Raw genomic sequence first — 24,345 nt, 5'->3', positions numbered from 1 at the left:
CTAGGGAGATGCATCACATTATAAAGCCCTGCATCACATTATACCTGCGTCAGGCATAATGTATGCAGGGTGGGCGTTTCCACGAAAAAAAGCATTGTAGAACTGACGCACTGAAATCTACAAGATTTCACTGCGTCACTTTACGCCTTCACTGCGGCAAAATCCCTACGCCTGCACAGACCAAGCGTTTGGAATGACTCATGGCTTTTTGCTTCACTTTCATGATCAACTTCAGCAATGCGGCACTTTTGTGCCAACACATGTGTCAGAATTTCTGATGCATCTGTTAATCCTTGCACCATGGAGCACTGTATTGTAAATACAGCACATTCATAGTGGCACAAGGACATTCAGCACTGACGCAAGGAAAAGTATGCATCTATGCAGATGCATCAGATCCTTGTGAATCTTCCCCTAGAATGTTTTGAAAACCAGGAAACCAGTATATTGTACCCCCTAAAGCTAAAAATGAAATGCAGCAAATGCAACTATGTAGTGCAATGAAATGGCAGACTTTCAGTATGGAAAATGGAAAAATGTAGCTATGATTTATTTTCCTTTAAATTATTGCTGTTCCTCCTCTAGTAAACATTTGAAGACAGTGGGCCCTATGAGGATGCTATTATGAATTTGTGCTTCTTATATTTTCCACAACCCATGGCTAGCAGCCTAGATCTCATCTTTGTGTGAAGGGATATCTGTCTGAGCATCAAATCCATAACTAGGGAGGGTGCTGCTTACCTGGAGAGCTATTTAGCATACAATTTCCCAGAATTCTCTGCGTTTGGCTAGCGACGGTGTGGGGCAGAGAGCTGATGGAAATTAGTAAAACAACGCCAACATATGTCTTACATTGCCTGTCAGAAGCAGTGGAGGTGTAGTTATGCATAAACAGATAAAATCTTTTTTAAAAAGGGTTCATGTTCTTTGGAACATGAGGTACCAGGGCGAGTGGGCATGAAATTCACACTATAATTGGTTAGCTTTGCGCAGTGGCAGTATTGTAGCCAATGAGGTTTAACCGAGGTGCGATTATTGCTTATTGGAAACTTTACCCAATACCCCGTCATCGAGACTTGAAATATAGTTGAAATGACTATTTTTGACAGTCTCTTCGGAGACTGGAGAATATGTAATAAAAAATTAAGATATTTTATTGTTCAATGTGATTAACTTGCATAATTGTTATCCGTGACAAGGAGAAAACTGTGACTTTATTTGGCTTCAGTTTACTCTTTACGTTCTTTTTGTTTTCTCAGCTTTTTAAATACGGCAGTAACTTAGGGATTTTTTCTCCTTGATCAGTTTTCATAATTCTTGTATTTCTTCCTCTTTGTTCTCACCTTCGATCCCCGGATTCGCTCGGGTAGTTGATGGCCAGAGTACGGGCTTTGTTTCCGCTCTCTGAGTTGACTCGCAGTCCGTCGCAGAGCTGGGCTCTTTCGAGGTCTCATCTCCCATTCAAATGTACACAAACCACCTAGAAAGCTTATTTCTGGGAGCAAAGGCGTTTGTTATCAGTAGGAAAATGCGGAGAGGGTTCATACAGATTGTATGGGGTGCTTGAAACAGAACGAGTACTGACAAAGCTGTTGTTTTTGTCATTTAACATTATGTAAAGTGTATTTTATAATGCTCTTTGTGTCACTGAGTAATTGATGTTACCCAGCTGTATGACAGGGGCGTAGCTTCCATTGTTGCTGCAGGTGCAGTGGCACTGGCACCCACAGACCTGCGGGACCCACTGAACCCCAATTATTGCGGTATTTTATATTTCAAACATGAATAAGGGGTCCTATTTCCTTCCTTGCCCTAGGGCCCATTTTTTCACCTTAGAGCCATGAAAGGCTGCGTGGATCCTCCCTGATTTGAATCGGTGACAATGAGGTCACGCAAAGAGCTCTTGCGTGGCTGCATCAGCCGCCCAACTGGGCTACATGATCCGGGAACATTTGTATGCTGCATGCCGACGGAGACACACAACATACACACAGCCATTTACAGGGCACATATAAAAATCTGTATTGTGGCGCAGCTGCGGCTAAAATGTTGCGGCCCTCTTACAATGTGACGCATCTAGGGAGATGCATCACATTATAAAGCCCTGCATCACATTATACCTGCGTCAGGCATAATGTATGCAGGTTGGGCGTTTCCACGAAAAAAAGCCTTGTAGAACTCACGCCCTGAAATCTACAAGATTTCACTGCGTCACTTTACGCCTTCACTGCGGCAAAATCCCTACGCCTGCACAGACCAAGCACTTGGAATGTCTCATGGCTTTTTGCTTCACTTTCATGATCAACTTCAGCAATGCGTCACTTTTGTGCCAACACATGTGTCAGAATTTCTGATGCATCTGTTAATCCTTGCACCATAGAGCACTGTATTGTAAATACAGCACATCCAGAGTGGCACAAGGACATTCAGCACTGACGCAAGGAAAAGTATGCCTCTATGCAGATGTGTCAGATCCTTGTGAATCTTCCCCTAGAATGTTTTGAAAACCAGGAAACCAGTATATTGTACCCCCTAAAGCTAAAAAGAAAATGCAGCAAATGCAACTATGTAGTGCAATGAAATGGCAGACTTGCAGTATGGAAAATGGAAAAATGTAGCTATGATTTATTTTCCTTTAAATTATTGCTGTTCCTCCTCTAGTAAACATTTGAAGACAGTGGGTCCTATGAGGATGCTATTATGAATTTGTTCTTCTTATATTTTCCCGAACCCATGGCTAGCAGCCTAGCTCTCATCTTTGTGTGAAGGGATATCTGTCTGAGCATCAAATCCATAACTAGGGAGGGTGCTGCTTACCTGGAGAGCTATTTAGCATACAATTTCCCAGAATTCTCTGCGTGTGGCTAGCGACGGTGTGGGGCAGAGAGCTGATGGAAATTAGTAAAACAACGCCAACATATGTCTTACATTGCCTGTCAGAAGCAGTGGAGGTGTAGTTATGCATAAACAGATAAAATCTTTTTTAAAAAGGGTTCATGTTCTTTGTAACATGAGGTACCAGGGCTAGTGGGCATGAAATTCACACTATAATTGGTTAGCTTTGCCCAGTAGCAGTATTGTAGCCAATGAGGTTTAACCGAGGTGCGATTATTGCTTATTGAAAACTTTACCCAATACCCCGTCATCGAGACTTGAAATATAGTTGAAATGACTATTTTTGACAGTCTCTTCGGAGACTGAAGAATATGTAATAAAAAATTAAGATATTTTATTGTTCAATGTGATTTACTTGCATAATTGTTATCCGTGACAAGGAGAAAACTATGACTTTATTTGGCTTCAGTTTACTCTTTACGTTCTTTTTGTTTTCTCAGCTTTTTAAATACGGCAGTAACTTAGGGATTTTTTCTCCTTGATCAGTTTTCATAATTCTTGTATTTCTTCCTCTTTGTTCTCACCTTCGATCCCCGGATTCGCTCGGGTAGTTGATGGCCAGAGTACGGGCTTTGTTTCCGCTCTCTGAGTTGACTCGCAGTCTGTCGCAGAGCTGGGCTCTTTCGAGGTCTCATCTCCCATTCAAATGTACACAAACCACCTAGAAAGCTTATTTCTGGGAGCAAAGGCATTTGTTATCAGTAGGAAAATGCGGAGAGGGTTCATACAGATTGTATGGGGTGCTTGAAACAGAACGAGTACTGACAAAGCTGTTGTTTTTGTCATTTAACATTATGTAAAGTGTATTTTTTAATGCTCTTTGTGTCACTGAGTAATTGATGTTACCCAGCTGTATGACAGGGGCGTAGCTTCCATTGTTGCAGCAGGTGCAGTGGCACTGGCACCCACAGACCTGCGGGACCCACTTAACCCCGATTATTGCGGTATTTTATATTTCAAACATGAATAAGGGGTCCTATTTCCTTCCTTGCCCTAGGGCCCATTTTTTCACCTTAGAGCCATGAAAGGCTGCGTGGATCCTCCCTGATTTGAATCGGTGACAATGAGGTCACGCAAAGAGCTCTTGCGTGGCTGCATCAGCCACCCAACTGGGCTACATGATCCGGGAAAATTTGTATGCTGCATGCCGACGGAGACACACAACGTACACACAGCCATTTACAGGGCACATATAAAAATCTGTATTGTGGTGCAGCTGCGGCTTAAATGTTGTGGCCCTCTTACAATGTGACACATCTAGGGAGATGCATCACATTATAAAGCCCTGCATCACATTATACCTGCGTCAGGCATAATGTATGCAGGGTGGGCGTTTCCACGAAAAAAAGCATTGTAGAACTGACGCACTGAAATCTACAAGATTTCACGGCGTCACTTTACGCCTTCACTGCGGCAAAATCCCTACGCCTGCACAGACCAAGCGTTTGGAATGACTCATGGCTTTTTGCTTCACTTTCATGATCAACTTCAGCAATGCGGCACTTTTGTGCCAACACATGTGTCAGAATTTCTGATGCATCTGTTAATCCTTGCACCATGGAGCACTGTATTGTAAATACAGCACATTCATAGTGGCACAAGGACATTCAGCACTGACGCAAGGAAAAGTATGCATCTATGCAGATGCATCAGATCCTTGTGAATCTTCCCCTAGAATGTTTTGAAAACCAGGAAACCAGTATATTGTACCCCCTAAAGCTAAAAATGAAATGCAGCAAATGCAACTATGTAGTGCAATGAAATGGCAGACTTGCAGTATGGAAAATGGAAAAATGTAGCTATGATTTACTTTCCTTTAAATTATTGCTGTTCCTCCTCTAGTAAACATTTGAAGACAGTGGGCCCTATGAGGATGCTATTATGAATTTGTGCTTCTTATATTTTCCACAACCCATGGCTAGCAGCCTAGATCTCATCTTTGTGTGAAGGGATATCTGTCTGAGCATCAAATCCATAACTAGGGAGGGTGCTGCTTACCTGGAGAGCTATTTAGCATACAATTTCCCAGAATTCTCTGCGTTTGGCTAGCGACGGTGTGGGGCAGAGAGCTGATGGAAATTAGTAAAACAACGCCAACATATGTCTTACATTGCCTGTCAGAAGCAGTGGAGGTGTAGTTATGCATAAACAGATAAAATCTTTTTTAAAAAGGGTTCATGTTCTTTGTAACATGAGGTACCAGGGCGAGTGGGCATGAAATTCACACTATAATTGGTTAGCTTTGCGCAGTGGCAGTATTGTAGCCAATGAGGTTTAACCGAGGTGCGATTATTGCTTATTGGAAACTTTACCCAATACCCCGTCATCGAGACTTGAAATATAGTTGAAATGACTATTTTTGACAGTCTCTTCGGAGACTGGAGAATATGTAATAAAAAATTAAGATATTTTATTGTTCAATGTGATTAACTTGCATAATTGTTATCCGTGACAAGGAGAAAACTGTGACTTTATTTGGCTTCAGTTTACTCTTTACGTTCTTTTTGTTTTCTCAGCTTTTTAAATACGGCAGTAACTTAGGGATTTTTTCTCCTTGATCAGTTTTCATAATTCTTGTATTTCTTCCTCTTTGTTCTCACCTTCGATCCCCGGATTCGCTCGGGTAGTTGATGGCCAGAGTACGGGCTTTGTTTCCGCTCTCTGAGTTGACTCGCAGTCCGTCGCAGAGCTGGGCTCTTTCGAGGTCTCATCTCCCATTCAAATGTACACAAACCACCTAGAAAGCTTATTTCTGGGAGCAAAGGCGTTTGTTATCAGTAGGAAAATGCGGAGAGGGTTCATACAGATTGTATGGGGTGCTTGAAACAGAACGAGTACTGACAAAGCTGTTGTTTTTGTCATTTAACATTATGTAAAGTGTATTTTTTAATGCTCTTTGTGTCACTGAGTAATTGATGTTACCCAGCTGTATGACAGGGGCGTAGCTTCCATTGTTGCTGCAGGTGCAGTGGCACTGGCACCCACAGACCTGCGGGACCCACTGAACCCCAATTATTGCGGTATTTTATATTTCAAACATGAATAAGGGGTCCTATTTCCTTCCTTGCCCTAGGGCCCATTTTTTCACCTTAGAGCCATGAAAGGCTGGGTGGATCCTCCCTGATTTGAATCGGTGACAATGAGGTCACGCAAAGAGCTCTTGCGTGGCTGCATCAGCCGCCCAACTGGGCTACATGATCCGGGAACATTTGTATGCTGCATGCCGACGGAGACACACAACATACACACAGCCATTTACAGGGCACATATAAAAATCTGTATTGTGGCGCAGCTGCGGCTTAAATGTTGCGGCCCTCTTACAATGTGACGCATCTAGGGAGATGCATCACATTATAAAGCCCTGCATCACATTATACCTGCGTCAGGCATAATGTATGCAGGTTGGGCGTTTCCACGAAAAAAAGCCTTGTAGAACTCACGCCCTGAAATCTACAAGATTTCACTGCGTCACTTTACGCCTTCACTGTGGCAAAATCCCTACGCCTGCACAGACCAAGCACTTGGAATGTCTCATGGCTTTTTGCTTCACTTTCATGATCAACTTCAGCAATGCGTCACTTTTGTGCCAACACATGTGTCAGAATTTCTGATGCATCTGTTAATCCTTGCACCATAGAGCACTGTATTGTAAATACAGCACATCCAGAGTGGCACAAGGACATTCAGCACTGACGCAAGGAAAAGTATGCCTCTATGCAGATGTGTCAGATCCTTGTGAATCTTCCCCTAGAATGTTTTGAAAACCAGGAAACCAGTATATTGTACCCCCTAAAGCTAAAAAGAAAATGCAGCAAATGCAACTATGTAGTGCAATGAAATGGCAGACTTGCAGTATGGAAAATGGAAAAATTTAGCTATGATTTATTTTCCTTTAAATTATTGCTGTTCCTCCTCTAGTAAACATTTGAAGACAGTGGGTCCTATGAGGATGCTATTATGAATTTGTTCTTCTTATATTTTCCCGAACCCATGGCTAGCAGCCTAGCTCTCATCTTTGTGTGAAGGGATATCTGTCTGAGCATCAAATCCATAACTAGGGAGGGTGCTGCTTACCTGGAGAGCTATTTAGCATACAATTTCCCAGAATTCTCTGCGTGTGGCTAGCGACGGTGTGGGGCAGAGAGCTGATGGAAATTAGTAAAACAACGCCAACATATGTCTTACATTGCCTGTCAGAAGCAGTGGAGGTGTAGTTATGCATAAACAGATAAAATCTTTTTTAAAAAGGGTTCATGTTCTTTGTAACATGAGGTACCAGGGCTAGTGGGCATGAAATTCACACTATAATTGGTTAGCTTTGCCTAGTGGCAGTATTGTAGCCAATGAGGTTTAACCGAGGTGCGATTATTGCTTATTGAAAACTTTACCCAATACCCCGTCATCGAGACTTGAAATATAGTTGAAATGACTATTTTTGACAGTCTCTTCGGAGACTGGAGAATATGTAATAAAAAATTAAGATATTTTATTGTTCAATGTGATTTACTTGCATAATTGTTATCCGTGACAAGGAGAAAACTGTGACTTTATTTGGCTTCAGTTTACTCTTTACGTTCTTTTTGTTTTCTCAGCTTTTTAAATACGGCAGTAACTTAGGGATTTTTTCTCCTTGATCAGTTTTCATAATTCTTGTATTTCTTCCTCTTTGTTCTCACCTTCGATCCCCGGATTCGCTCGGGTAGTTGATGGCCAGAGTACGGGCTTTGTTTCCGCTCTCTGAGTTGACTCGCAGTCCGTTGCAGGGCTGGGCTCTTTCGAGGTCTCATCTCCCATTCAAATGTACACAAACCACCTAGAAAGTTTATTTCTGGGAGCAAAGGCGTTTGTTATCAGTAGGAAAATGCGGAGAGGGTTCATACAGATTGTATGGGGTGCTTGAAACAGAACGAGTACTGACAAAGCTGTTGTTTTTGTCGTTTAACATTATGTAAAGTGTCTTTTTTAATGCTCTTTGTGTCACTGAGTAATTGATGTTACCCAGCTGTATGACAGGGGCGTAGCTTCCATTGTTGCAGCAGGTGCAGTGGCACTGGCACCCACAGACTTGCGGGACCCACTGAACCCCGATTATTGCGGTATTTTATATTTCAAACATGAATAAGGGGTCGTATTTCCTTCCTTGCCCTAGGGCCCATTTTTTCACCTTAGAGCCATGAAAGGCTGCGTGGATCCTCCCTGATTTGAATCGGTGACAATGAGGTCACGCAAAGAGCTCTTGCGTGGCTGCATCAGCCACCCAACTGGGCTACATGATCCAGGAAAATTTGTATGCTGCATGCCGACGGAGACACACAACGTACACACAGCCATTTACAGGGCACATATAAAAATCTGTATTGTGGCGCAGCTGCGGCTTAAATGTTGCGGCCCTCTTACAATGTGACGCATCTAGGGAGATGCATCACGTTATAAATTCCTGCATCACATTATACCTGCGTCAGGCATAATTTATGCAGGGTGGGCGTTTCCACGAAAAAAAGCATTGTAGAACTGACGCACTGAAATCTACAAGATTTCACTGCGTCACTTTACGCCTTCACTGCGGCAAAATCCCTACGCCTGCACAGACCAAGCGTTTGGAATGACTCATGGCTTTTTGCTTCACTTTCATGATCAACTTCAGCAATGCGGCACTTTTGTGCCAACACATGTGTCAGAATTTCTGATGCATCTGTTAATCCTTGCACCATGGAGCACTGTATTGTAAATACAGCACATTCATAGTGGCACAAGGACATTCAGCACTGACGCAAGGAAAAGTATGCATCTATGCAGATGCATCAGATCCTTGTGAATCTTCCCCTAGAATGTTTTGAAAACCAGGAAACCAGTATATTGTACCCCCTAAAGCTAAAAATGAAATGCAGCAAATGCAACTATGTAGTGCAATGATATGGCAGACTTGCAGTATGGAAAATGGAAAAATGTAGCTATGATTTATTTTCCTTTAAATTATTGCTGTTCCTCCTCTAGTAAACATTTGAAGACAGTGGGCCCTATGAGGATGCTATTATGAATTTGTGCTTCTTATATTTTCCACAACCCATGGCTAGCAGCCTAGATCTCATCTTTGTGTGAAGGGAAATCTGTCTGAGCATCAAATCCATAACTAGGGAGGGTGCTGCTTACCTGGAGAGCTATTTAGCATACAATTTCCCAGAATTCTCTGCGTGTGGCTAGCGACGGTGTGGGGCAGAGAGCTGATGGAAATTAGTAAAACAACGCCAACATATGTCTTACATTGCCTGTCAGAAGCAGTGGAGGTGTAGTTATGCATAAACAGATAAAATCTTTTTTAAAAAGGGTTCATGTTCTTTGTAACATGAGGTACCAGGGCGAGTGGGCATGAAATTCACACTATAATTGGTTAGCTTTGCCCAGTGGCAGTATTGTAGCCAATGAGGTTTAACCGAGGTGCGATTATTGCTTATTGAAAACTTTACCCAATACCCCGTCATCGAGACTTGAAATATAGTTGAAATGACTATTTTTGACAGTCTCTTCGGAGACTGGAGAATATGTAATAAAAAATTAAGATATTTTATTGTTCAATGTGATTTACTTGCATAATTGTTATCCGTGACAAGGAGAAAACTGTGACTTTATTTGGCTTCAGTTTACTCTTTACGTTCTTTTTGTTTTCTCAGCTTTTTAAATACGGCAGTAACTTAGGGATTTTTTCTCCTTGATCAGTTTTCATAATTCTTGTATTTCTTCCTCTTTGTTCTCACCTTCGATCCCCGGATTCGCTCGGGTAGTTGATGGCCAGAGTACGGGCTTTGTTTCCGCTCTCTGAGTTGACTCGCAGTCTGTCGCAGAGCTGGGCTCTTTCGAGGTCTCATCTCCCATTCAAATGTACACAAACCACCTAGAAAGCTTATTTCTGGGAGCAAAGGCGTTTGTTATCAGTAGGAAAATGCGGAGAGGGTTCATACAGATTGTATGGGGTGCTTGAAACAGAACGAGTACTGACAAAGCTGTTGTTTTTGTCATTTAACATTATGTAAAGTGTATTTTTTAATGCTCTTTGTGTCACTGAGTAATTGATGTTACCCAGCTGTATGACAGGGGCGTAGCTTCCATTGTTGCAGCAGGTGCAGTGGCACTGGCACCCACAGACCTGCGGGACCCACTGAACCCCGATTATTGCGGTATTTTATATTTCAAACATGAATAAGGGGTCCTATTTCCTTCCTTGCCCTAGGGCCCATTTTTTCACCTTAGAGCCATGAAAGGCTGCGTGGATCCTCCCTGATTTGAATCGGTGACAATGAGGTCACGCAAAGAGCTCTTGCGTGGCTGCATCAGCCACCCAACTGGGCTACATGATCCGGGAAAATTTGTATGCTGCATGCCGACGGAGACACACAACGTACACACAGCCATTTACAGGGCACATATAAAAATCTGTATTGTGGTGCAGCTGCGGCTTAAATGTTGTGGCCCTCTTACAATGTGACACATCTAGGGAGATGCATCACATTATAAAGCCCTGCATCACATTATACCTGCGTCAGGCATAATGTATGCAGGGTGGGCGTTTCCACGAAAAAAAGCATTGTAGAACTGACGCACTGAAATCTACAAGATTTCACTGCGTCACTTTACGCCTTCACTGCGGCAAAATCCCTACGCCTGCACAGACCAAGCGTTTGGAATGACTCATGGCTTTTTGCTTCACTTTCATGATCAACTTCAGCAATGCGGCACTTTTGTGCCAACACATGTGTCAGAATTTCTGATGCATCTGTTAATCCTTGCACCATGGAGCACTGTATTGTAAATACAGCACATTCATAGTGGCACAAGGACATTCAGCACTGACGCAAGGAAAAGTATGCATCTATGCAGATGCATCAGATCCTTGTGAATCTTCCGCTAGAATGTTTTGAAAACCAGGAAACCAGTATATTGTACCCCCTAAAGCTAAAAATGAAATGCAGCTAATGCTACTATGTAGTGCAATGAAATGGCAGACTTGCAGTATGGAAAATGGAAAAATGTAGCTATGATTTATTTTCCTTTAAATTATTGCTGTTCCTCCTCTAGTAAACATTTGAAGACAGTGGGCCCTATGAGGATGCTATTATGAATTTGTGCTTCTTATATTTTCCACAACCCATGGCTAGCAGCCTAGATCTCATCTTTGTGTGAAGGGATATCTGTCTGAGCATCAAATCCATAACTAGGGAGGGTGCTGCTTACCTGGAGAGCTATTTAGCATACAATTTCCCAGAATTCTCTGCGTTTGGCTAGCGACGGTGTGGGGCAGAGAGCTGATGGAAATTAGTAAAACAACGCCAACATATGTCTTACATTGCCTGTCAGAAGCAGTGGAGGTGTAGTTATGCATAAACAGATAAAATCTTTTTTAAAAAGGGTTCATGTTCTTTGTAACATGAGGTACCAGGGCGAGTGGGCATGAAATTCACACTATAATTGGTTAGCTTTGCGCAGTGGCAGTATTGTAGCCAATGAGGTTTAACCGAGGTGCGATTATTGCTTATTGGAAACTTTACCCAATACCCCGTCATCGAGACTTGAAATATAGTTGAAATGACTATTTTTGACAGTCTCTTCGGAGACTGGAGAATATGTAATAAAAAATTAAGATATTTTATTGTTCAATGTGATTAACTTGCATAATTGTTATCCGTGACAAGGAGAAAACTGTGACTTTATTTGGCTTCAGTTTACTCTTTACGTTCTTTTTGTTTTCTCAGCTTTTTAAATACGGCAGTAACTTAGGGTTTTTTTTCTCCTTGATCAGTTTTCATAATTCTTGTATTTCTTCCTCTTTGTTCTCACCTTCGATCCCCGGATTCGCTCGGGTAGTTGATGGCTAGAGTACGGGCTTTGTTTCCGCTCTCTGAGTTGACTCGCAGTCCGTCGCAGAGCTGGGCTCTTTCGAGGTCTCATCTCCCATTCATATGTACACAAACCACCTAGAAAGCTTATTTCTGGGAGCAAAGGCGTTTGTTATCAGTAGGAAAATGCGGAGAGGGTTCATACAGATTGTATGGGGTGCTTGAAACAGAACGAGTACTGACAAAGCTGTTGTTTTTGTCATTTAACATTATGTAAAGTGTATTTTTTAATGCTCTTTGTGTCACTGAGTAATTGATGTTACCCAGCTGTATGACAGGGGCGTAGCTTCCATTGTTGCTGCAGGTGCAGTGGCACTGGCACCCACAGACCTGCGGGACCCACTGAACCCCGATTATTGCGGTATTTTATATTTCAAACATGAATAAGGGGTCCTATTTCCTTCCTTGCCCTAGGGCCCATTTTTTCACCTTAGAGCCATGAAAGGCTGCGTGGATCCTCCCTGATTTGAATCGGTGACAATGAGGTCACGCAAAGAGCTCTTGCGTGGCTGCATCAGCCGCCCAACTGGGCTACATGATCCGGGAACATTTGTATGCTGCATGCCGACGGAGACACACAACATACACACAGCCATTTACAGGGCACATATAAAAATCTGTATTGTGGCGCAGCTGCGGCTTAAATGTTGCGGCCCTCTTACAATGTGACGCATCTAGGGAGATGCATCACATTATAAAGCCCTGCATCACATTATACCTGCGTCAGGCATAATGTATGCAGGTTGGGCGTTTCCACGAAAAAAAGCCTTGTAGAACTCACGCACTGAAATCTACAAGATTTCACTGCGTCACTTTACGCCTTCACTGCGGCAAAATCCCTACGCCTGCACAGACCAAGCACTTGGAATGTCTCATGGCTTTTTGCTTCACTTTCATGATCAACTTCAGCAATGCGTCACTTTTGTGCCAACACATGTGTCAGAATTTCTGATGCATCTGTTAATCCTTGCACCATAGAGCACTGTATTGTAAATACAGCACATCCAGAGTGGCACAAGGACATTCAGCACTGACGCAAGGAAAAGTATGCCTCTATGCAGATGTGTCAGATCCTTGTGAATCTTCCCCTAGAATGTTTTGAAAACCAGGAAACCAGTATATTGTACCCCCTAAAGCTAAAAAGAAAATGCAGCAAATGCAACTATGTAGTGCAATGAAATGGCAGACTTGCAGTATGGAAAATGGAAAAATTTAGCTATGATTTATTTTCCTTTAAATTATTGCTGTTCCTCCTCTAGTAAACATTTGAAGACAGTGGGTCCTATGAGGATGCTATTATGAATTTGTTCTTCTTATATTTTCCCGAACCCATGGCTAGCAGCCTAGCTCTCATCTTTGTGTGAAGGGATATCTGTCTGAGCATCAAATCCATAACTAGGGAGGGTGCTGCTTACCTGGAGAGCTATTTAGCATACAATTTCCCAGAATTCTCTGCGTGTGGCTAGCGACGGTGTGGGGCAGAGAGCTGATGGAAATTAGTAAAACAACGCCAACATATGTCTTACATTGCCTGTCAGAAGCAGTGGAGGTGTAGTTATGCATAAACAGATAAAATCTTTTTTAAAAAGGGTTCACGTTCTTTGTAACATGAGGTACCAGGGCTAGTGGGCATGAAATTCACACTATAATTGGTTAGCTTTGCCCAGTGGCAGTATTGTAGCCAATGAGGTTTAACCGAGGTGCGATTATTGCTTATTGAAAACTTTACCCAATACCCCGTCATCGAGACTTGAAATATAGTTGAAATGACTATTTTTGACAGTCTCTTCGGAGACTGGAGAATATGTAATAAAAAATTAAGATATTTTATTGTTCAATGTGATTTACTTGCATAATTGTTATCCGTGACAAGGAGAAAACTGTGACTTTATTTGGCTTCAGTTTACTCTTTACGTTCTTTTTGTTTTCTCAGCTTTTTAAATACAGCAGTAACTTAGGGATTTTTTCTCCTTGATCAGTCTTCATAATTCTTGTATTACTTCCTCTTTGTTCTCACCTTCGATCCCCGGATTCGCTCGGGTAGTTGATGGCCAGAGTACGGGCTTTGTTTCCGCTCTCTGAGTTGACTCGCAGTCTATCGCAGAGCTGGGCTCTTTCGAGGTGTCATCTCCCATTCAAATGTACACAAACCACCTAGAAAGTTTATTTCTGGGAGCAAAGGCGTTTGTTATCAGTAGGAAAATGCGGAGAGGGTTCATACAGATTGTATGGGGTGCTTGAAACAGAACGAGTACTGACAAAGCTGTTGTTTTTGTCGTTTAACATTATGTAAAGTGTCTTTTTTAATGCTCTTTGTGTCACTGAGTAATTGATGTTACCCAGCTGTATGACAGGGGCGTAGCTTCCATTGTTGCAGCAGGTGCAGTGGCACTGGCACCCACAGACTTGCGGGACCCACTGAACCCCGATTATTGCGGTATTTTATATTTCAAACATGAATAAGGGGTCCTATTTCCTTCCTTGCCCTAGGGCCCATTTTTTCACCTTAGAGCCATGAAAGGCTGCGTGGATCCTCCCTGATTTGAATCGGTGACAATGAGGTCACGCAAAGAGCTCTTGCGTGGCTGCATCAGCCACCCAACTGGGCTACATGATCCGGGAAAATTTGTATGCTGCATGCCGACGGAGACACACAACGTACACACAGCCATTTACAGGGCACATATAAAAATCTGTATTGTGGTGCAGCTGCGGCTTAAATGTTGTGGCCCTCTTACAATGTGACACATCTAGGGAGATGCATCACATTATAAAGCCCTGCATCACATTATACCTGCGTCAGGCATAATGTATGCAGGGTGGGCGTTTCCACGAAAAAAAGCATTGTAGAACTGACGCACTGAAATCTACAAGATTTCACTGCGTCACTTTACGCCTTCACTGCGGCAAAATCCCTACGCCTGCACAGACCAAGCGTTTGGAATGACTCATGGCTTTTTGCTTCACTTTCATGATCAACTTCAGCAATGCGGCACTTTTGTGCCAACACATGTGTCAGAATTTCTGATGCATCTGTTAATCCTTGCACCATGGAGCACTGTATTGTAAATACAGCACATTCATAGTGGCACAAGGACATTCAGCACTGACGCAAGGAAAAGTATGCATCTATGCAGATGCATCAGATCCTTGTGAATCTTCCGCTAGAATGTTTTGAAAACCAGGAAACCAGTATATTGTACCCCCTAAAGCTAAAAATGAAATGCAGCTAATGCTACTATGTAGTGCAATGAAATGGCAGACTTGCAGTATGGAAAATGGAAAAATGTAGCTATGATTTATTTTCCTTTAAATTATTGCTGTTCCTCCTCTAGTAAACATTTGAAGACAGTGGGCCCTATGAGGATGCTATTATGAATTTGTGCTTCTTATATTTTCCACAACCCATGGCTAGCAGCCTAGATCTCATCTTTGTGTGAAGGGATATCTGTCTGAGCATCAAATCCATAACTAGGGAGGGTGCTGCTTACCTGGAGAGCTATTTAGCATACAATTTCCCAGAATTCTCTGCGTTTGGCTAGCGACGGTGTGGGGCAGAGAGCTGATGGAAATTAGTAAAACAACGCCAACATATGTCTTACATTGCCTGTCAGAAGCAGTGGAGGTGTAGTTATGCATAAACAGATAAAATCTTTTTTAAAAAGGGTTCATGTTCTTTGTAACATGAGGTACCAGGGCGAGTGGGCATGAAATTCACACTATAATTGGTTAGCTTTGCGCAGTGGCAGTATTGTAGCCAATGAGGTTTAACCGAGGTGCGATTATTGCTTATTGGAAACTTTACCCAATACCCCGTCATCGAGACTTGAAATATAGTTGAAATGACTATTTTTGACAGTCTCTTCGGAGACTGGAGAATATGTAATAAAAAATTAAGATATTTTATTGTTCAATGTGATTAACTTGCATAATTGTTATCCGTGACAAGGAGAAAACTGTGACTTTATTTGGCTTCAGTTTACTCTTTACGTTCTTTTTGTTTTCTCAGCTTTTTAAATACGGCAGTAACTTAGGGTTTTTTTTCTCCTTGATCAGTTTTCATAATTCTTGTATTTCTTCCTCTTTGTTCTCACCTTCGATCCCCGGATTCGCTCGGGTAGTTGATGGCTAGAGTACGGGCTTTGTTTCCGCTCTCTGAGTTGACTCGCAGTCCGTCGCAGAGCTGGGCTCTTTCGAGGTCTCATCTCCCATTCATATGTACACAAACCACCTAGAAAGCTTATTTCTGGGAGCAAAGGCGTTTGTTATCAGTAGGAAAATGCGGAGAGGGTTCATACAGATTGTATGGGGTGCTTGAAACAGAACGAGTACTGACAAAGCTGTTGTTTTTGTCATTTAACATTATGTAAAGTGTATTTTTTAATGCTCTTTGTGTCACTGAGTAATTGATGTTACCCAGCTGTATGACAGGGGCGTAGCTTCCATTGTTGCTGCAGGTGCAGTGGCACTGGCACCCACAGACCTGCGGGACCCACTGAACCCCGATTATTGCGGTATTTTATATTTCAAACATGAATAAGGGGTCCTATTTCCTTCCTTGCCCTAGGGCCCATTTTTTCACCTTAGAGCCATGAAAGGCTGCGTGGATCCTCCCTGATTTGAATCGGTGACAATGAGGTCACGCAAAGAGCTCTTGCGTGGCTGCATCAGCCGCCCAACTGGGCTACATGATCCGGGAACATTTGTATGCTGCATGCCGACGGAGACACACAACATACACACAGTCATTTACAGGGCACATTTAAAAATCTGTATTGTGGCGCAGCTGCGGCTTAAATGTTGCGGCCCTCTTACAATGTGACGCATCTAGGGAGATGCATCACATTATAAAGCCCTGCATCACATTATACCTGCGTCAGGCATAATGTATGCAGGTTGGGCGTTTCCACGAAAAAAAGCCTTGTAGAACTCACGCACTGAAATCTACAAGATTTCACTGCGTCACTTTACGCCTTCACTGCGGCAAAATCCCTACGCCTGCACAGACCAAGCACTTGGAATGTCTCATGGCTTTTTGCTTCACTTTCATGATCAACTTCAGCAATGCGTCACTTTTGTGCCAACACATGTGTCAGAATTTCTGATGCATCTGTTAATCCTTGCACCATAGAGCACTGTATTGTAAATACAGCACATCCAGAGTGGCACAAGGACATTCAGCACTGACGCAAGGAAAAGTATGCCTCTATGCAGATGTGTCAGATCCTTGTGAATCTTCCCCTAGAATGTTTTGAAAACCAGGAAACCAGTATATTGTACCCCCTAAAGCTAAAAAGAAAATGCAGCAAATGCAACTATGTAGTGCAATGAAATGGCAGACTTGCAGTATGGAAAATGGAAAAATTTAGCTATGATTTATTTTCCTTTAAATTATTGCTGTTCCTCCTCTAGTAAACATTTGAAGACAGTGGGTCCTATGAGGATGCTATTATGAATTTGTTCTTCTTATATTTTCCCGAACCCATGGCTAGCAGCCTAGCTCTCATCTTTGTGTGAAGGGATATCTGTCTGAGCATCAAATCCATAACTAGGGAGGGTGCTGCTTACCTGGAGAGCTATTTAGCATACAATTTCCCAGAATTCTCTGCGTGTGGCTAGCGACGGTGTGGGGCAGAGAGCTGATGGAAATTAGTAAAACAACGCCAACATATGTCTTACATTGCCTGTCAGAAGCAGTGGAGGTGTAGTTATGCATAAACAGATAAAATCTTTTTTAAAAAGGGTTCACGTTCTTTGTAACATGAGGTACCAGGGCTAGTGGGCATGAAATTCACACTATAATTGGTTAGCTTTGCCCAGTGGCAGTATTGTAGCCAATGAGGTTTAACCGAGGTGCGATTATTGCTTATTGAAAACTTTACCCAATACCCCGTCATCGAGACTTGAAATATAGTTGAAATGACTATTTTTGACAGTCTCTTCGGAGACTGGAGAATATGTAATAAAAAATTAAGATATTTTATTGTTCAATGTGATTTACTTGCATAATTGTTATCCGTGACAAGGAGAAAACTGTGACTTTATTTGGCTTCAGTTTACTCTTTACGTTCTTTTTGTTTTCTCAGCTTTTTAAATACAGCAGTAACTTAGGGATTTTTTCTCCTTGATCAGTCTTCATAATTCTTGTATTACTTCCTCTTTGTTCTCACCTTCGATCCCCGGATTCGCTCGGGTAGTTGATGGCCAGAGTACGGGCTTTGTTTCCGCTCTCTGAGTTGACTCGCAGTCTATCGCAGAGCTGGGCTCTTTCGAGGTGTCATCTCCCATTCAAATGTACACAAACCACCTAGAAAGTTTATTTCTGGGAGCAAAGGCGTTTGTTATCAGTAGGAAAATGCGGAGAGGGTTCATACAGATTGTATGGGGTGCTTGAAACAGAACGAGTACTGACAAAGCTGTTGTTTTTGTCGTTTAACATTATGTAAAGTGTCTTTTTTAATGCTCTTTGTGTCACTGAGTAATTGATGTTACCCAGCTGTATGACAGGGGCGTAGCTTCCATTGTTGCAGCAGGTGCAGTGGCACTGGCACCCACAGACCTGCGGGACCCACTGAACCCCGATTATTGCGGTATTTTATATTTCAAACATGAATAAGGGGTCGTATTTCCTTCCTTGCCCTAGGGCCCATTTTTTCACCTTAGAGCCATGAAAGGCTGCGTGGATCCTCCCTGATTTGAATCGGTGACAATGAGGTCACGCAAAGAGCTCTTGCGTGGCTGCATCAGCCACCCAACTGGGCTACATGATCCAGGAAAATTTGTATGCTGCATGCCGACGGAGACACACAACGTACACACAGCCATTTACAGGGCACATATAAAAATCTGTATTGTGGCGCAGCTGCGGCTTAAATGTTGCGGCCCTCTTACAATGTGACGCATCTAGGGAGATGCATCACGTTATAAATTCCTGCATCACATTATACCTGCGTCAGGCATAATTTATGCAGGGTGGGCGTTTCCACGAAAAAAAGCCTTGTAGAACTGACGCACTGAAATCTACAAGATTTCACTGCGTCACTTTACGCCTTCACTGCGGCAAAATCCCTACGCCTGCACAGACCAAGCGTTTGGAATGACTCATGGCTTTTTGCTTCACTTTCATGATCAACTTCAGCAATGCGGCACTTTTGTGCCAACACATGTGTCAGAATTTCTGATGCATCTGTTAATCCTTGCACCATGGAGCACTGTATTGTAAATACAGCACATTCATAGTGGCACAAGGACATTCAGCACTGACGCAAGGAAAAGTATGCATCTATGCAGATGCATCAGATCCTTGTGAATCTTCCCCTAGAATGTTTTGAAAACCAGGAAACCAGTATATTGTACCCCCTAAAGCTAAAAATGAAATGCAGCAAATGCAACTATGTAGTGCAATGATATGGCAGACCTGCAGTATGGAAAATGGAAAAATGTAGCTATGATTTATTTTCCTTTAAATTATTGCTGTTCCTCCTCTAGTAAACATTTGAAGACAGTGGGCCCTATGAGGATGCTATTATGAATTTGTGCTTCTTATATTTTCCACAACCCATGGCTAGCAGCCTAGATCTCATCTTTGTGTGAAGGGATATCTGTCTGAGCATCAAATCCATAACTAGGGAGGGTGCTGCTTACCTGAAGAGCTATTTAGCATACAATTTCCCAGAATTCTCTGCGTGTGGCTAGCGATGGTTTGGGGCAGAGAGCTGATGGAAATTAGTAAAACAACGCCAACATATGTCTTACATTGCCTGTCAGAAGCAGTGGAGGTGTAGTTATGCATAAACAGATAAAATCTTTTGAAAAGGGTTCATGTTCTTTGTAACATGAGGTACTAGGGCGAGTGGGCATGAAATTCACACTATAATTGGTTAGCTTTGCTCAGTGGCAGTATCGTAGCCAATGAGGTTTAACCAAGGCACGATTATTGCTTATTGAAAAATTTACCCAATACCCCGTCATGGAGACTTGAAATATAGTTGAAATGACAATTTTTGACAGTCTCTTTGGAGACTGGAGAATATGTAATAAAAAAATAAGATAGTTTATTTTTCAATGTGATTTACTTGCATAATTGTTATCTGTGACAAGGAGAAAACTGTGACTTTATTTGGCTTCAGTTTACTCTTTATGTTCTTTTTGTTTCGTCAGCTTTTTAAATACGGCAGTAACTTAGGGATTTTTTCTCCTTGATCAGTTTTCATAGTTCTTGTATTTCTTCCTCTTTGTTCTCACCTTCGATCCCCGGATTCGCTCGGGTAGTTGATGGCCAGAGTACGGGCTTTGTTTCCGCTCTCTGAGTTGACTCGCAGTCCGTTGCAGAGCTGGGCTCTTTCGAGGTCTCATCTCCCATTCAAATGTACACAAACCACCTAGAAAGTTTATTTCTGGGAGAAAAGGCGTTTGTTATCAGTAGGAAAATGCGGAGAGGGTTCATACAGATTGTATGGAGTGCTTGAAACAGAACAAGAACTGACAAAGCTGTTGTTTTTGTCATTTAACATTATGTAAAGTGTATTTTTAATGCTCTTTGTGTCACTGAGTAATTGATGGTATCCAGCTGTATGACAGGGGCGTAGCTTCCATTGTTGCAGCAGGTGCAGTGGCACTGGCGCCCACAGACCTGCGGGACCCACTGAACCCCGATTATTGCGGTATTTTATCTTTCAAACATGAATAAGGGGTCCTATTTCCTTCCTTGCCCTAGGGCCCATTTTTTCACCAGAGAGCCATGAAAGGCTGCGTGGATCCTCCCTGATTTGAATCTGTGACAATGAGGTCACGCAAAGAGCTCTTGCGTGGCTGCATCAGCCTAACTGGGCTACATGATCCGGGAAAATTTGTATGCTGCATGCCGACGGAGACACACAACGTACACACAGCCATTTACAGGGCACATATAAAAATCTGTATTGTGGCGCAGTTGCGGCGTAAATGTTGCGGCCCTTTTACAATGTGACGCATCTAGGGAGATGCGTCACATTATAAAGCCCTGCATCACATTATACCTGCGTCAGGCATAATGTATGCAGGGTGGGCGTTTCCACGAAAAAAAGCCTTGTAGAACTCACGCACTGAAATCTACAAGATTTCACTGCGTCACTTTACGCCTTCACTGCGGCAAAATCCCTACGCCTGCACAGACCAAGCGTTTGGAATGACTCATGGCTTTTTGCTTCACTTTCATGATCAACTTCAGCAATGCGTCACTTTTGTGCCAACACATGTGTCAGAATTTTTGATGCATCTTTTAATCCTTGCACCATGGAGCACTGTATTGTAAATACAGCACATCCATAGTGGCACAAGGACATTCAGCACTGACGCAAGTAAAAGTATGCATCTATGCAGATGCGTCAGATCCTTGTGAATCTTCCCCTAGAATGTTTTGAAAACCAGGAAACCAGTATAATGTACCCCCTAAAGCTAAAAATGAAATGCAGCAAATGCAACTATGTAGTGCAATGAAATGGCAGACTTGCAGTATGGAAAATGGAAAAATGTAGCTATGATTTATTTTCCTTTAAATTATTGCTGTTCCTTCTCTAGTAAACATTTGAAGACAGTGGGCCCTATTAGGATGCTATCATGAATTTGTGCTTCTTATATTTTCCACAACCCATGGCTAGCAGCCTAGATCTCATCTTTGTGTGAAGGGATATCTGTCTGAGCATCAAATCCATACCTAGGGAGGGTGCTGCTTACCTGAAGAGCTATTTAGCATACAATTTCCCAGAAATCTCTGCGTGTGGCTAGCGACGGTTTGGGGCAAAGAGCTGATGGAAATCAGTAAAACAACGCCAACATATGTCTTACATTGCCTGTCAGAAGCAGTGGAGGTGTAGTTATGCATAAACAGATAAAATCTTTTGAAAAGGGTACATGTTCTTTGTAACATGAGGTACTAGGGCGAGTGGGCATGAAATTCACACTATACTTGGTTAGCTTTGCGCAGTGGCAGTATCGTAGCCAATGAGGTTTAACCGAGGCGCGATTATTGCTTATTGAAAACTTTACCCAATACCCCGTCATGGAGACTTGAAATATAGTTGAAATGACAATTTTTGACAGTCTCTTCGGAGACTGGAGAATATGTAATAAAAAAATAAGATAGTTTATTTTTCAATGCGATTTACTTGCATAATTGTTATCTGTGACAAGGAGAAAACTGTGACTTTATTTGGCTTCAGTTTACTCTTTACGTTCTTTTTGTTTTCTTAGCTTTTTAAATACAGAAGTAACTTGGGAATTTTTTCTCCTTGATCAGTTTTCATAGTTCTTGTATTTCTTCCTCTTTGTTCTCACCTTCGATCCCCGGATTCGCTCGGGTAGTTGATGGCCAGAGTACGGGCTTTGTTTCCGCTCTCTGAGTTGACTCGCAGTCCGTTGCAGAGCTGGGCTCTTTCGAGGTCTCATCTCCCATTCAAATGTACACAAACCACCTAGAAAGTTTATTTCTGGGAGAAAAGGCGTTTGTTATCAGTAGGAAAATGCGGAGAGGGTTCATACAGATTGTATGGAGTGCTTGAAACAGAACAAGAACTGACAAAGCTGTTGTTTTTGTCATTTAACATTATGTAAAGTGTATTTTTAATGCTCTTTGTGTCACTGAGTAATTGATGTTATCCAGCTGTATGACAGGGGCGTAGCTTCCATTGTTGCAGCAGGTGCAGTGGCACTGGCGCCCACAGACCTGCGGGACCCACTGAACCCCGATTATTGCGGTATTTTATATTTCAAACATGAATAAGGGGTCCTATTTCCTTCCTTGCCCTAGGGCCCATTTTTTCACCTGAGAGCCATGAAAGGCTGCGTGGATCCTCCCTGATTTGAATCGTTGACAATGAGGTCACGCAAAGAGCTCTTGCGTGGCTGCATCAGCCCAACTGGGCTACATGATCCGGGAAAATTTGTATGCTGCATGCCGACGGAGACACACAATGTACACACAGCCATTTACAGGGCACATATAAAAATCTGTATTGTGGCGCAGTTGCGGCGTAAATGTTGCGGCCCTTTTACAATGTGACGCATCTAGGGAGATGCGTCACATTATAAAGCCCTGCATCACATTATACCTGCGTCAGGCATAATGTATGCAGGGTGGGCGTTTCCACGAAAAAAAGCCTTGTAGAACTCACGCACTGAAATCTACAAGATTTCACTGCGTCACTTTACGCCTTCACTGCGGCAAAATCCCTACGCCTGCACAGACCAAGCGTTTGGAATGACTCATGGCTTTTTGCTTCACTTTCATGATCAACTTCAGCAATGCGTCACTTTTGTGCCAACACATGTGTCAGAATTTTTGATGCATCTTTTAATCCTTGCACCATGGAGCACTGTATTGTAAATACAGCACATCCATAGTGGCACAAGGACATTCAGCACTGACGCAAGGAAAAGTATGCATCTATGCAGATGCGTCAGATCCTTGTGAATCTTCCCCTAGAATGTTTTGAAAACCAGGAAACCAGTATAATGTACCCCCTAAAGCTAAAAATGAAATGCAGCAAATGCAACTATGTAGTGCAATGAAATGGCAGACTTGCAGTATGGAAAATGGAAAAATGTAGCTATGATTTATTTTCCTTTAAATTATTGCTGTTCCTTCTCTAGTAAACATTTGAAGACAGTGGGCCCTATTAGGATGCTATTATGAATTTGTGCTTCTTATATTTTCCACAACCCATGGCTAGCAGCCTAGATCTCATCTTTGTGTGAAGGGATATCTGTCTGAGCATCAAATCCATACCTAGGGAGGGTGCTGCTTACCTGAAGAGCTATTTAGCATACAATTTCCCAGAAATCTCTGCGTGTGGCTAGCGACGGTTTGGGGCAAAGAGCTGATGGAAATCAGTAAAACAACGCCAACATATGTCTTACATTGCCTGTCAGAAGCAGTGGAGGTGTAGTTATGCATAAACAGATAAAATCTTTTGAAAAGGGTTCATGTTCTTTGTAACATGAGGTACTAGGGTGAGTGGGCATGAAATTCACACTATACTTGGTTAGCTTTGCGCAGTGGCAGTATCGTAGCCAATGAGGTTTAACCGAGGCGCGATTATTGCTTATTGAAAACTTTACCCAATACCCCGTCATGGAGACTTGAAATATAGTTGAAATGACAATTTTTGACAGTCTCTTCGGAGACTGGAGAATATGTAATAAAAAAATAAAATAGTTTATATGGCTGAGATACCTGCCACCCCCTCTCAACACAATCCCCAAAGGAGGGAAACCGGAAACAGTTCTTGAAGTTTTTGGAAGTGGGAGGGAGTGACCCTCCCGGCCGTATTTATTAAAACAAAAAATTATAAACATTTAAACATTAATGTACAATTTCATACCACATTGCGATGTTTGGCTAACCTTAACAGATTCTCTAATACAGAGGTTCTCCTAGCCGAACTAACATCCTACAAAACATTTACTTGAAATATTGAAATTGTACATCCTAACGTTTAAGGGCCAACGGCAAGGTCGTAACCGGTGTCAAGATCCCTAACCAGACATACCCCCCCCACTTGGAGGGGCGACAGCACTGAGGCGT

At 42.4% G+C, this 24,345-nt stretch overlaps 12 non-coding genes across 12 annotated transcripts; all 12 read left to right on the top strand.

The window, feature by feature from the left end:
- The first annotated feature begins 981 nt into the window (after positions 1-981).
- On the top strand, positions 982-1,121 carry LOC147679341 (U4 spliceosomal RNA). Its single transcript, XR_015301858.1, has one exon. It is a non-coding gene; the product is annotated as a U4 spliceosomal RNA (small nuclear RNA).
- Positions 1,122-3,057: 1,936 nt separating this feature from the next.
- On the top strand, positions 3,058-3,197 carry LOC147679340 (U4 spliceosomal RNA). Its single transcript, XR_015301877.1, has one exon. It is a non-coding gene; the product is annotated as a U4 spliceosomal RNA (small nuclear RNA).
- Positions 3,198-5,133: 1,936 nt separating this feature from the next.
- LOC147679339 (U4 spliceosomal RNA) lies at positions 5,134-5,273 on the top strand. Its single transcript, XR_015301857.1, has one exon. It is a non-coding gene; the product is annotated as a U4 spliceosomal RNA (small nuclear RNA).
- Positions 5,274-7,209: 1,936 nt separating this feature from the next.
- On the top strand, positions 7,210-7,349 carry LOC147679338 (U4 spliceosomal RNA). The gene has a single exon (XR_015301873.1). It is a non-coding gene; the product is annotated as a U4 spliceosomal RNA (small nuclear RNA).
- Positions 7,350-9,285: 1,936 nt separating this feature from the next.
- On the top strand, positions 9,286-9,425 carry LOC147679337 (U4 spliceosomal RNA). Its single transcript, XR_015301864.1, has one exon. It is a non-coding gene; the product is annotated as a U4 spliceosomal RNA (small nuclear RNA).
- Positions 9,426-11,361: 1,936 nt separating this feature from the next.
- On the top strand, positions 11,362-11,501 carry LOC147679336 (U4 spliceosomal RNA). The gene has a single exon (XR_015301855.1). It is a non-coding gene; the product is annotated as a U4 spliceosomal RNA (small nuclear RNA).
- A 1,937-nt stretch (positions 11,502-13,438) lies between these two features.
- On the top strand, positions 13,439-13,578 carry LOC147679335 (U4 spliceosomal RNA). The gene has a single exon (XR_015301863.1). It is a non-coding gene; the product is annotated as a U4 spliceosomal RNA (small nuclear RNA).
- A 1,936-nt stretch (positions 13,579-15,514) lies between these two features.
- LOC147679334 (U4 spliceosomal RNA) lies at positions 15,515-15,654 on the top strand. The gene has a single exon (XR_015301854.1). It is a non-coding gene; the product is annotated as a U4 spliceosomal RNA (small nuclear RNA).
- A 1,937-nt stretch (positions 15,655-17,591) lies between these two features.
- Positions 17,592-17,731, top strand: LOC147679333 (U4 spliceosomal RNA). The gene has a single exon (XR_015301861.1). It is a non-coding gene; the product is annotated as a U4 spliceosomal RNA (small nuclear RNA).
- A 1,934-nt stretch (positions 17,732-19,665) lies between these two features.
- On the top strand, positions 19,666-19,805 carry LOC147679332 (U4 spliceosomal RNA). Its single transcript, XR_015301831.1, has one exon. It is a non-coding gene; the product is annotated as a U4 spliceosomal RNA (small nuclear RNA).
- Positions 19,806-21,735: 1,930 nt separating this feature from the next.
- Positions 21,736-21,875, top strand: LOC147679331 (U4 spliceosomal RNA). The gene has a single exon (XR_015301677.1). It is a non-coding gene; the product is annotated as a U4 spliceosomal RNA (small nuclear RNA).
- Positions 21,876-23,805: 1,930 nt separating this feature from the next.
- Positions 23,806-23,945, top strand: LOC147679330 (U4 spliceosomal RNA). Its single transcript, XR_015301676.1, has one exon. It is a non-coding gene; the product is annotated as a U4 spliceosomal RNA (small nuclear RNA).
- The last annotated feature ends 400 nt before the right edge of the window (positions 23,946-24,345 follow it).

The sequence above is a fragment of the Lissotriton vulgaris genome, chromosome 11 (assembly GCF_964263255.1).
Source record: "Lissotriton vulgaris chromosome 11, aLisVul1.2, whole genome shotgun sequence".
NCBI lineage: Eukaryota > Metazoa > Chordata > Amphibia > Caudata > Salamandridae > Lissotriton > Lissotriton vulgaris.
Note: the sequence above shows the minus strand (reverse complement) of the source record. Positions and strands in the feature narration are given on the sequence as shown.